The sequence below is a fragment of the Phyllobates terribilis genome, unplaced genomic scaffold (assembly GCF_046119375.1).
Source record: "Phyllobates terribilis strain yellow unplaced genomic scaffold, ASM4611937v1 Scaffold_9__5_contigs__length_417890890, whole genome shotgun sequence".
In the NCBI taxonomy this organism is placed as follows: Eukaryota; Metazoa; Chordata; class Amphibia; order Anura; family Dendrobatidae; genus Phyllobates; species Phyllobates terribilis.
The window spans coordinates 183,564,972-183,578,313 of record NW_027362769.1 but is presented as its reverse complement, the minus strand read 5'-3'; positions in this window follow the sequence as shown (position 1 = coordinate 183,578,313).

Genomic DNA, 13,342 nt, shown 5'->3' with positions numbered 1-13,342 from the left:
CTAGTGATCATAGTAACCATAGTAACAATAATTAATAATAGTGATAATAATGCTAGTGATAACAGTAACCATAGTAACAATAATTAATAATAGTGATCATAATGTTAGTGATCATAGTAACAATAATTAATAATAGTGATAATAATGCTAGTGATAACAGTAACCATAGTAACAATAATTAATAATAGTGATAATAATTCTAGTGATCATAGTAACCATAATAACAATAATTAATAATAGTGATAATAATTATAGTGATCATAGTAACCGTAGCAACAATAGTGATAATAATGCTAGTGATAACAGTAACCATAGTGACGATAATTAATAATAGTGATAATAACGCTAGTGATCACAGTAACCATAGTAACAATAATTAATAATAGTGATAATAATACTAGTGATAACAGTAACCATAGTGATAATACTAGTGATAATAGTAACCATAGTGACAATAATTAATAACAGTCATAATAAAACTAGTGATAACAGTGACCATAGTAACAATAATTAATAAAAGTGATAATAATGCTAGTGATCACAGTAACCATAGTAACAATAATTAATAGTGATAATAATACTAGTGATAACAGTAACCATAGTGACAATAATTAATAATAGTGATAATAATGCTAGTGATCATAGTAACAATAATTCATAATAGTGATAATATTAACCATAGTAACAATAATTAATAGTGATAATAATGCTAGTGATCATAGTAACCATAGTGACAATAATTAATAATAGTGATAATAATTCTAGTGATCATAGTAACCATCGTAACAATAATTAATAATAGTGATGATAATACCAGTTACCATAGTAACCATAGTAACAATAGTGATAATAATTCTAGTGATAACAGTAACCATAGTGACAATAATTAATAATAGTGATAATAATGGTAGTGATGACAGTAACCATAGTAACAATAATTAATAATAGTGATAATAATGCTAGTGATCATAGTAACCATAGTAACAGTAATTAATAATAGTGATAATACTAGTGATCATAGTAACCATAGTAACAATAATTAATAATAGTGATAATACTAGTGAGAATAGTAACAATAGTGATAATAATGCTAGTGATAACAGTAACCATACTGACAATAATTAATAATAGTGATAATAATACTAGTGATCACAGTAACCATAGTAACAATAATTAATAATAGTGATAATAACTCTAGTGATCGTAGTAACCATAGTGACAATAATTAATAATAGTCATAATAAAACTAGTGATCATAGTAACAATAATTAATAATAGTGATAATAATGCCAGTGAGAATAGTAACCATAGTAACAATAATTAATAATAGTGATAATAATGCTAGTGATATCAGTAACCATAGTAGCAATAATTAATAATAGTGATAATACTAGTGAGAATAGTAACGATAGTAACAATAATTAATAATAGTGATAATACTAGTGAGAATAGTAACCATAGTAACAATAATTAATAATAGTGATAATAATTCTAGTGATCATAGTAACCATAGTAACAATAATTAATAATAGTGATAATACTAGTGAGAATAGTAACGATAGTAACAATAATTAATAATAGTGATAATACTAGTGAGAATAGTAACCATAGTAACAATAATTAATAATAGTGATAATAATACTAGTGATCACAGTAACATAGTAACATAGTTTTTAAGGTTGAAGGAAGACTAAGTCCATCTAGTTCAGCCCATAGCCTAACATGTTGATCCAGAGAAAGGCAAAAAAACAACATGTGGCAAACACTAAGCTCCACATTGGGGAAAAAAATTCCTTCCCGACTCCATACGACAATCAGACTAGGTCCCTGGATCAACGCCCTATCAAGGAATCTAGTATATATAACCTGTAATATTATACTTTTCAGGAAAGGCGTCCATCCCCTTCTTAAATGTTAGTAGTGAATCCCTCATTACAACATCATGCGGCAGAGAGCTCCATAGTCTCACTGCTCTTACAGTAAAGAATCCCCGTCTGTGATTACGATTAAACCTTCTTTCCTCCAGACATAGAAGATGCCCCCTTGTCCCCGTCTCTGGCCTCAGAGTAAAAAGATCAGTAGAAAGGTCTTTGTACTGTCCCCTCATATACTTGTACATAGTAATAAGATCCCCCCTAAACTAAATAACCCCAAGTGTAATAACCTGTCTTGGTATTGCAGACCCCCCCAGTCCTCTAATAACCTGTCTTGGTATTGCAGACCCCCCAGTCCTCTAATAACCTGTCTTGGTATTGCAGACCCCCCAGTCCTCTAATAACCTGTCTTGGTATTGCAGACCCCCCAGTCCTCTAATAACCTGTCTTGGTATTGCAGACCCCCCAGTCCTCTAATAAGCTGTCTTGGTATTGCAGACCCCCCAGTCCTCTAATAACCTGTCTTGGTATTGCAGACCCCCCAGTCCTCTAATAAGCTGTCTTGGTATTGCAGACCCCCCAGTCCTCTAATAACCTGTCTTGGTATTGCAGACCCCCCAGTCCTCTAATAAGCTGTCTTGGTATTGCAGACCCCCCAGTCCTCTAATAACCTGTCTTGGTATTGCAGACCCCCCAGTCCTCTAATAACCTGTCTTGGTATTGCAGACCCCCCAGTCCTCTAATAACCTGTCTTGGTATTGCAGACCCCCCAGTCCTCTAATAACGTGTCTTGGTATTGCAGACCCCCCAGTCCTCTAATAACCTGTCTTGGTATTGCAGACCCCCCAGTCCTCTAATAACCTGTCTTGGTATTGCAGACCCCCCAGTCCTCTAATAAGCTGTCTTGGTATTGCAGACCCCCCAGTCCTCTAATAACGTGTCTTGGTATTGCAGACCCCCCAGTCCTCTAATAACCTGTCTTGGTATTGCAGACCCCCCAGTCCTCTAATAACCTGTCTTGGTATTGCAGACCCCCCAGTCCTCTAATAAGCTGTCTTGGTATTGCAGACCCCCCAGTCCTCTAATAACCTGTCTTGGTATTGCAGACCCCCCAGTCCTCTAATAACCTGTCTTGGTATTGCAGACCCCCCAGTCCTCTAATAACCTGTCTTGGTATTGCAGACCCCCCCCCCCAGTCCTCTAATAACCTGTCTTGGTATTGCTGACCCCCCAGTCCTCTAATAACCTGTCTTGGTATTGCAGACCCCCCAGTCCTCTAATAACCTTGGTCGCTCTTCTCTGCACCCTCTCTAGTTCAGCTATGTCTTTCTTATACACCGGAGACCAGAACTGTACACAGTATTCTACGTGTGGTCGCACTGGTGACTTGTATAGAGGTAAAATTATCTTCTCCTCATAAGCATCTATGCCTCTTTTAATGCATCCCATTATTTTATTTGCCTTTGCAGCAGCAGCCTGACACTGGCCACTAAACGTGAGCTTGTCGTCCACCAATACACCCAGGTCTTTTTCAGTTACAGTTTTGCCCAGTGTTTTACAATTAAGCATAGAATTATACATTTCATTTCCTCTGCCCAAGTGCATTACCTTACATTTATCCCCATTAAAGCTCATTTGCCATTTATCAGCCCAAGCTTCTAGTTTACATAGATCCTCCTGTAATATAAAATTGTCCTCCTCTGTATTGATTACCCTGCAGAGTTTAGTGTCATCTGCAAATATTGAAATATTACTCTGTATGCCCCCTACAAGGTCATTAATAAATATGTTAAAAAGAATGGGGCCCAATACTGACCCCTGTGGTACCCCACTGTTACCTGAGACCCAGTCTGAGTGTTTTCCATTAATAACCACCCTTTGTTTCCTATCACTGAGCCAATTCTTAACCCACATACATATATTTTCCCCTATCCCCATTGTTCTCATTTTATGTATCAACCTTTTGTGTGAAACCGTATCAAAAGCTTTTGAAAAGTCCATATACACAACATCCACTGCATTTCCTTGGTCCAGTCCGGAACTTGCCTCCTCATAAAAACTGATCAGATTAGTTTGACAGGAACGGTCCCTCGTAAACCCATGTTGATATTGGGTCATGAGGTTCTTCTTCTTCAGACACTCTAGTATAGCATCTCTTAGGAAACCCTCCAGGATTTTACCCACAGTAGAGGTTAAGCTTACTGGCCTATAATATCCAAGTTCAGTTTTTGTCCCCTTTTTGAATATTGGCACCACATTTGCTATACGCCAGTCCTGTGGTACAGACCCTGTTATTATGGAATCTTTAAAGATTAAAAATAATGGTCTATCTATGACGTTACTTAATTCCTGCAGTACTCGTGGGTGTATCCCATCCGGGCCCGGGGATTTGTCACCTTTAGTGATTTTTAGACTCCGCCGTACTTCCTGCTGGGTTAAGCAAGTGACATTTAATGGAGAATTTTTGTTATCACTGATCATGTTTTCTCTCATGCGATTTTCTTGTGTAAATACGGTTGAAAAAAATCATTTAGCATATTGGCTTTTTCCTCATCCACCATTTCACCCAGACTATTTTTAAGGGGGCCAACACTATCATTTTTTAGTTTTTTACTATTTATGTAGTTAAAGAATATTTTGGGGTTATTTTTACTTTCTCTGGCAATGATTCTCTCTGCCTCAATCTTAGCTGCCTTGATTTGTTTTTTACATAATTTATTTAATTTTCTATATTTATTTAATGCCTCATCACTACCTACTTGCTTTAGTTCTCTAAATGCTTTCTTTTTGTCACTTATTGCGCCCCTTACAGCTCTATTTAGCCATAGTGGTTTCCTCCTATTTCTAGCATGTTTATTCCAATAGGGTATATATTGTACACAGGTCCTATTCAGGATGTTAATAAATGTCTCCCATTAGCTTTGTGTAGCTTTATGTCTCAGGATATCGTCCCAGTTTATTGCACTAAGATCATCTCTCAACCGTTGGAAATTTGCCTTCCTGAAGTTTAGTGTCCTTGTAACCCCTCTACTACACATCTTATTAAAGGTTACATGAAAACGTATTATTTTGTGATCACTATTACCCAAGTGACCCCCAACTCGTATATTTGATATGCTGTCTGGCCTGTTGGTTAATATTAGGTCTAGCAGTGCCCCCCTTCTTGTTGGGTCCTGAACCAGTTGTGAAAGGTAACTGTCTCTCATAGTTGTCAAAAACCTATTTCCTTTGCTTGAACTACATGTTTCTGTCCCCAATGTATTTCAGGGTAGTTGAAGTCTCCCATTATAATGACTTCTCCTTGAGTCGCTGCTTCATCTATTTGCTTTATGAGGATATTCTCCGCTGCTTCCATTATTTTTGGAGACATACAGTACAGACCAAAAGTTTGGACACACGTAATTTAAAGATTTTTCTGTATTTTCATGACTTTGAAAATTGTACATTCACACTGAAGGCATCAAAACTATGAATTAGCACATGTGGAATTATATACTTAACAAAAAAGTGTGAAACAACTGAAAATATGTCTTATATTCTAGGTTCTTCAAAGTAGCCCCCTTTTGCTTTGATGACTGCTTTGCACACTCTTGGCATTCTCCTGATGAGCTTCAAGAGGTAGTCACCGGAAATGGTTTTCACTTCACAGGTGTGCCCTGTCAGGTTTAATAACTGGGATTTCTTGCCTTATAAATGGGGTTGGGACCATCAGTTGTGTTGTGCAGAAGTCTGGTGGATACACAGCTGATAGTCCTACTGAATAGACTGTTAGAATTTGTATTATGGCAAGAAAAAAGCAGCTAAGTAAAGAAAAACGAATGGCCATCATTACTTTAAGAAATGAAGGTCAGTCAGTCCGAAAAATTGGGAAAACTTTGAAAGTGTCCCCAAGTGCAGTTGCAAAAACCATCAAGTGCTACAAAGAAACTGGCTGACATGAGGACCGCCCCAGGAAAGGAAGACCAAGAGTCACCTCTGCTTCTGAGGATAAGTTTATCCGAGTCACCAGCCTCAGAAATTGCAGGTTAACAGCAGCTCAGATTAGAGACCAGGTCAATGCCACACAGAGTTCTAGCAGCAGACACATCTCTATAACAACTGTTAAGAGGAGACTTTGTGCAGCCGGCCTTCATGGTAAAATAGCTGCTAGGAAACCACTGCTAAGGACAGGCAACAAGCAGAAGAGACTTGTTTGGGCTAAAGAACACAAGGAATGGACATTAGGCCAGTGGAAATCTGTGCTTTGGTCTGATGAGTCCAAATTTGAGATCTTTGGTTCCAACCACCGTGTCTTTGTGCGACGCAGAAAAGGTGAACGGATGGACTCTACATGCCTGGTTCCCACCGTGAAGCATGGAGGAGGAGGTGTGATGGTGTGGGGGGGGCTTTGCTGGTGACACTGTTGGGGATTTATTCAAAAGTGAAGGCATACTGATCCAGCATGGCTACCACAGCATCTTGCAGCGGCATGCTATTCCATCCGGTTTGTGTTTAGTTGGACCATCATTTATTTTTCAACAGGACAATGACCCCAAACACCTCCAGGCTGTGTAAGGGCTATTTGACCAAGAACGAGAGTGATGGGGGGCTACGCCAGATGACCTGGCCTCCACAGTCACCAGACCTGAACCCAATCGAGATGGTTTGGGGTGAGCTGGACCGCAGAGTGAAGGCAAAAGTGCCAACAAGTGCTAAGCATCTCTGGGAACTCCTTCAAGATTGTTGGAAGACCATTTCCGGTGACTACCTCTTGAAGCTCATCAAGAGAATGCCCAGAGTGTGCAAAGCAGTCATCAAAGCAAAAGGTGGCTACTTTGAAGAACCTAGAATATAAGACATATTTTCAGTTGTTTCACACTTTTTTGTTAAGTATATAATTCCACATGTGGTAATTCATAGTTTTGATGCCTTCAGTGTGAATGTACAATTTTCAAAGTCATGAAAATACAGAAAAATCTTTAAATGAGAAGGTGTGTCCAAACTTTTGGTCTATACTGTATATCCTCCCGCAAGACAGGTTTTAAGGATGATTTTACATATAAACACCCCCCCCCCCTCGCTTGTTTGTACGGTCATTTCTGAACAGACTATAGCCCTGTAAATTAACTGCCCAGTCATGGCTCTCGTCCAGCCATGTCTCAGATATCCCTACCATGTCATAATTATTTTCCAACAAAATTAATTCTAATTCCTCCATTTTGTTGGTGAGGCTTCTGGCATTCGTGTACATGCATTTTATGTATCTCTCTGTACCTCTGTTCCTTCTTACTTTATTGACTGTTCTAACCCCACCCCCAATTTCTTTATTTGTGCCCAAGTCACTATCTGCACTATCTTCCCCACCTATAAAATGAATACCCTCCCCATAGTAACAATAATTAATAATAGTGATAATAATACTAGCGATAATAGTAACAATAATTAATAATAGTGATAATAATGCTAGTGATAATAGTGACAATAATTAATAATAGTGATAATAATGCTAGTGATCATAGTAACCATAGTAACAATAATTAATAATAGTGATAATAATGCTAGTGATAACAGTAACCATAGTAACAATAATTAATAGTGATAATAATACTAGTGATAATAGTAACAATAATTAATAGTGATAATAATGCTAGTGATAATAGTAACCATAGTGACAATAATTAATAACAGTCATAATAAAACTAGTGATAACAGTGACCATAGTAACAATAATTAATAATAGTGATAATAATGCTAGTGATCACAGTAACTATAATAACAATAATTAATAATAGTGATAGTAACCATAGTAACAATAGTGATAATAATGCTAGTGATAACAGTAACCATAGTGATGATAATTAATAATAGTGATAATAACGCTAGTGATCATAGTAACAATAATTCATAATAGTGATAATAATGCTAGTGATCATAGTAACAATAATTAATAATAGTGATAATAATACTAGTGAGAATAGTAACCATAGTAACAATAATTAATAGTGATAATAATACTAGTGATAACAGTAACCATAGTGACAATAATTCATAATAGTGATAATAATGCTAGTGATCATAGTAACAATAATTAATAATAGTGATAATAATGCTAGTGATCACAGTAACCATAGTAACAATTATTAATAATAGTGATAATAATACCAGTGAGAATAGTAACCATAGTAACAATAATTAATAGTGATAATAATACTAGTGATAACAGTAACCATAGTGACAATAATTAATAATAGTGATAATAATGCTAGTGATCATAGTAACAATAATTAATAATAGTGATAATAGTAACCATAGTAACAATAATGAATAATAGTGATAATAATGCTAGTGATCATAGTAACCATAGTAACAATAATTAATAATAGTGATAATAATGCTAGTGATATCAGTAACCATAGTGACAATAATTAATAATAGTGATAATAATGCTAGTGATCATAGTAACCATAGTAACAATAATTAATAATAGTGATAATAATACTAGTTACCATAGTAACAATAGTGATAATAATGCTAGTGATAACAGTAACCATAGTGACAATAATTAATAATAGTGATAATAATGGTAGTGATGACAGTAACCATAGTGACAATAATTAATAATAGTGATAATAATTCTAGTGATCATAGTAACCATAGTAACAATAATTAATAATAGTGATAATACTAGTGAGAATAGTAACCATAGTAACCATAAGTAATAATAGTGATAATAATACTAGTGACCATAGTAACAATAGTGATAATAATGCTATTGATAACAGTAACCATCGTGACAATAATTAATAATAGTGATAATAATACTAGTGATCACTGTAACCATAGTAACAATAATTAATAATAGTGATAATAATACTAGTGATCGCAGTAACCATAGTGACAATAATTAATAATAGTGATAATAATACTAGTGATCACAGTAACCATAGTAACAATAATTAATTGTGATAATAATGCTGGTGATAATAGTAACCATAGTAACAGTAATTAATAATAGTGATAATAATGCTAGTGATCATAGTAACCATAGTAACCATAGTGATAATAATGCTGGTGATAATAGTAACCATAGTAACAGTAATTAATAATAGTGATAATAATACTAGTGATCATAGTAACCATAGTAACAATAATTAATAATAGTGATAATAATACTAGTGATCACAGTAACCATAGTAACAATAATTAATAATAGTGATAATAATACTAGTGATCACAGTAACCATAGTAACAATAATTAATAATAGTGATAATAATGCTAGTGATCACAGTAACCATAGTAACAGTAATTAATAATAGTGATAATAATGCTAGTGATCATAGTAATCATAGTAACAGTAATTAATAATAGTCATAATAATGCTAGTGATAACCGTAACCATAGTAACAATAATTAATAATAGTGATAATAATACTAGTGATAACCGTAACCATAGTAACAATAATTAATAATAGTGATAATAATGCTAGTGATCATAGTAACCATAGAAACAATAATTAATAGAGATAATAATAGTGATAACAGTAACCATAGTAACAATAATTAATAATAGTGATAATAATGCTAGTGATAACCGTAACCATAGTAACAATAATTAATAATAGTGATAATAATGCTAGTGATAACAGTAACCATAGTAACAATAATTAATAATAGTGATAATAATGCTAGTGATAACCGTAACCATAGTAACAATAATTAATAATAGTGATAATAATACTAGTGATCATAGTAACCATAGTAACAATAATTAATAATAGTGATAATAATGCTAGTGATAACCGTAACCATAGTAACAATAATTAATAATAGTGATAATAATACTAGTGATCATAGTAACCATAGTAACAATAATTAATAATAGAGATAATAATAGTGATAATAATGCTAGTGATAACCGTAACCATAGTAACAATAATTAATAATAGTGATAATAATACTAGTGATAACCGTAACCATAGTAACAATAATTAATAATAGTGATAATAATGCTAGTGATCATAGTAACAATAGTGATAATAATGCTAGTGATAACAGTAACCATAGTAACAATAAATAATAGTGATAATAATGCTGGTGATCATAGTAACCATAGAAACAATAATTAATAATAGAGATAATAATAGTGATAACAGTAACCATAGTAACAATAATTAATAATAGTGATAATAATGCTAGTGATAACCGTAACCATAGTAACAATAATTAATAATAGTGATAATAATGCTAGTGATAACAGTAACCATAGTAACAATAATTAATAATAGTGATAATAATGCTAGTGATAACCGTAACCATAGTAACAGTAATTAATAATAGTGATAATAATGCTAGTGATAACCGTAACTATAGTAACAGTAATTAACAATAGTGATAATAATGCTAGTGATCATAGTAACCATAGTAACAATAATTAATAATAGAGATAATAATAGTGATAATAATGCTAGTGATAACCGTAACCATAGTAACAATAATTAATAATAGTGATAATAATACTAGTGATAACCGTAACCATAGTAACAATAATTAATAATAGTGATAATAATGCTAGTGATCATAGTAACAATAGTGATAATGCTAGTGATAACAGTAACCATAGTGACAATAAATAATAGTGATAATAATGCTGGTGATCATAGTAACCATAGAAACAATAATTAATAATAGAGATAATAATAGTGATAACAGTAACCATAGTAACAATAATTAATAATAGTGATAATAATGCTAGTGATAACCGTAACCATAGTAACAATAATTAATAATAGTGATAATAATGCTAGTGATAACAGTAACCATAGTAACAATAATTAATAATAGTGATAATAATGCTAGTGATCATAGTAGGCATAGTGACAATATATTGATCGTGTGACGATTGTGTGACAGTGACCGCCGTGTCGGCCTTATTCAGATCTCAGTTTTCTCTATGAGAAGAGCGGAGCGATTATCTCGATCAGAGTTTTCAGTGAAAAAATTAATAAAAAGTCTCCCATCTTCTGACATTCCGAAATATATCATCCGAGTGTCGTCCGATATTTTCATGAACCCATCGACTTGCCTTCCCCACTTAGATCCAACCCTCGGGGCAAAGTCAGACAAGTCTCCGGCCGCTCAGTCATGTGGAATGTGAACAGCGCCATAGACTATCACAAGTACGAGTGCTAGCCGAGAAAAGCACAGACAGCGCCCGTCCGAGAAAACCAGATGTGTTAAGGAAGCCTGATAGTAACAGCAGTGTGATGGTGATCATCACAGTGTAATTATGTATCATTCCTGGTATTATGATCTGTGATGGCAGAACTGGCCGCACCCGCAGTGATGACACTGACACCATGTGTCTGACCTCGGACCCTTGTTGCTGTGAGCGGCTCTTCTTGTTTTATTTTATATCTATCACTGACTCTTGTCAGCAGATTCAATCTCGCCCTCCTTATCTGCTGTTAACCCTTGTAACCCCAGAAAATTGCTTCTCTATTTGCAAGATTCAGTTATTTCATTGCAACATTTTATTATTATAAGCTATGGTAACTGAGGGGTTCAGCACAGGGGGTCCTAACCAATACCCCTGATTACTGCTATGGCGATGCACCCTAATTGTGGGTGTAGGAGAACCTCAGCCGATGACGGCGCTGTTACTGAAAATAAATCTGTACAAAGACCAACACTGATATTACCGCCATACGGTGACCATATAGAGATAGACACCAGTGCTGCAGAACATACACGTGATTACAGTACAGTTATAGATGGTGACTTACAGGTGATATTCTCTCTGATGGAGTCGTTCACTTTTCCCGTCTTTTCCATCTGGCCCAGACCAACATGACAACTTCTCCAGCCAGGACTCTTCTGCAGATATCACAACAAAGACATATTTCCAGCCCCGTCCCCATCTATCCCCAACATGCACAAACTCCTCATCCTGCTAATACCCCAATACTGAGCCGCTACTGCCGTATGTGACCCTATTACTGCGCCTGCTGTGTGGCACAATAACAGGGATCCTCTTACCGCCTCAAATAATAATGCCAAGACTGTGCCCCCACATAATAATGCCAAGAGTGTGCCCCCACATAATAATGCCAAGACTGTGCCCCCACATAATAATGCCACCACTTTTCCCCCCACATAATAATGCCAAGACTGTGCCCCCACATATTAATGCCCCCACATAATAATGCCAAGACTGTGCCCCCACATATTAATGCCCCCACATAATAATGCCACCACTGTGCCCCTACATAATAATGCCTCCACTGTGTCCCCAGATAATAATGCCACCACTGTGCTCCCCACATAATAATGCCACCACTGTGCCCCCAGATAATAATGCCACCACTGTGCTCCCCACATAATAATGCCACCACTGTGTCCCCAGATAATAATGCCACCACTGTGCTCCCCACATAATAATGCCACCACTGTGCCCCCCACATAATAATGCCACCACTGTGCCCCCAGATAATAATGCCACCACTGTGCCCCCCACATAATAATGCCACCACTGTGCCCCCTACATAATGCCACCACTGTGCCCCCCTACATAATAATGCCAAGGCTGTGCCCCCACATAATAATGCCACCACTGTGCTCTCCTACATAATGCCAAGACTGTGCCCCCACATATTAATGCCTCCAATGTGCCCCCACCTAATAATGCCAAGACTGTGCCCCCACATAATAATGCCAACACTGTGCCCCCGCATAATGCCACCACTGTACCCCCAGATAATAATGCCAAGACTGTGACCCCACATAATAATGCCAAGACTGGGCCCCACATAATAATGCCACCACTGTGCCCCCCACATAATAATGCCACCTCTGTGCCCCCCCTACATAATAATGCCACCATGGTGCACCCCTACATAATGCCAAGACTGTGCCCCCACACATAATAATGCCACCACTGTGCCCCCCACATAATAATGCCAAAACTGTTCCCCCACATAATAATGCCACCACTGTGCCCCCACATATTAATGCCACCACTGTGCCCCCCTACATAATAATGCCACCACTGTGCCCCCCACATAATAATGGCACCACTGTGCCCCCCTACATAATAATGCCACCACTGTGCCCCCACATAATAATTCCACCAGTGTACCCCCCACATAATAATGCCACCACTGTGCCCCCCACATAATAATGGCACCACTGTGCCCACCTACATAATAATGCCATCACTGTACCCCCCACATAATAATACCACCACAGCACCCCAGATAATAATGCCAAGACTGTGCCCCCACAAAATAATGCCACCACTATGCCCCCACATAATAATTACACCACTGTGCCCCCACATAATAATTCCACCACTGTGCCCCTACATAATAATGCCAAGACTGTGCCCCCACATAATAATGCCACCACTGTGCCCCCTCACATAACAATGCCACCACTGTGCCCCCACATAATAATGCCAAAACTATTCCCCCACATAATAATGCCACCACTG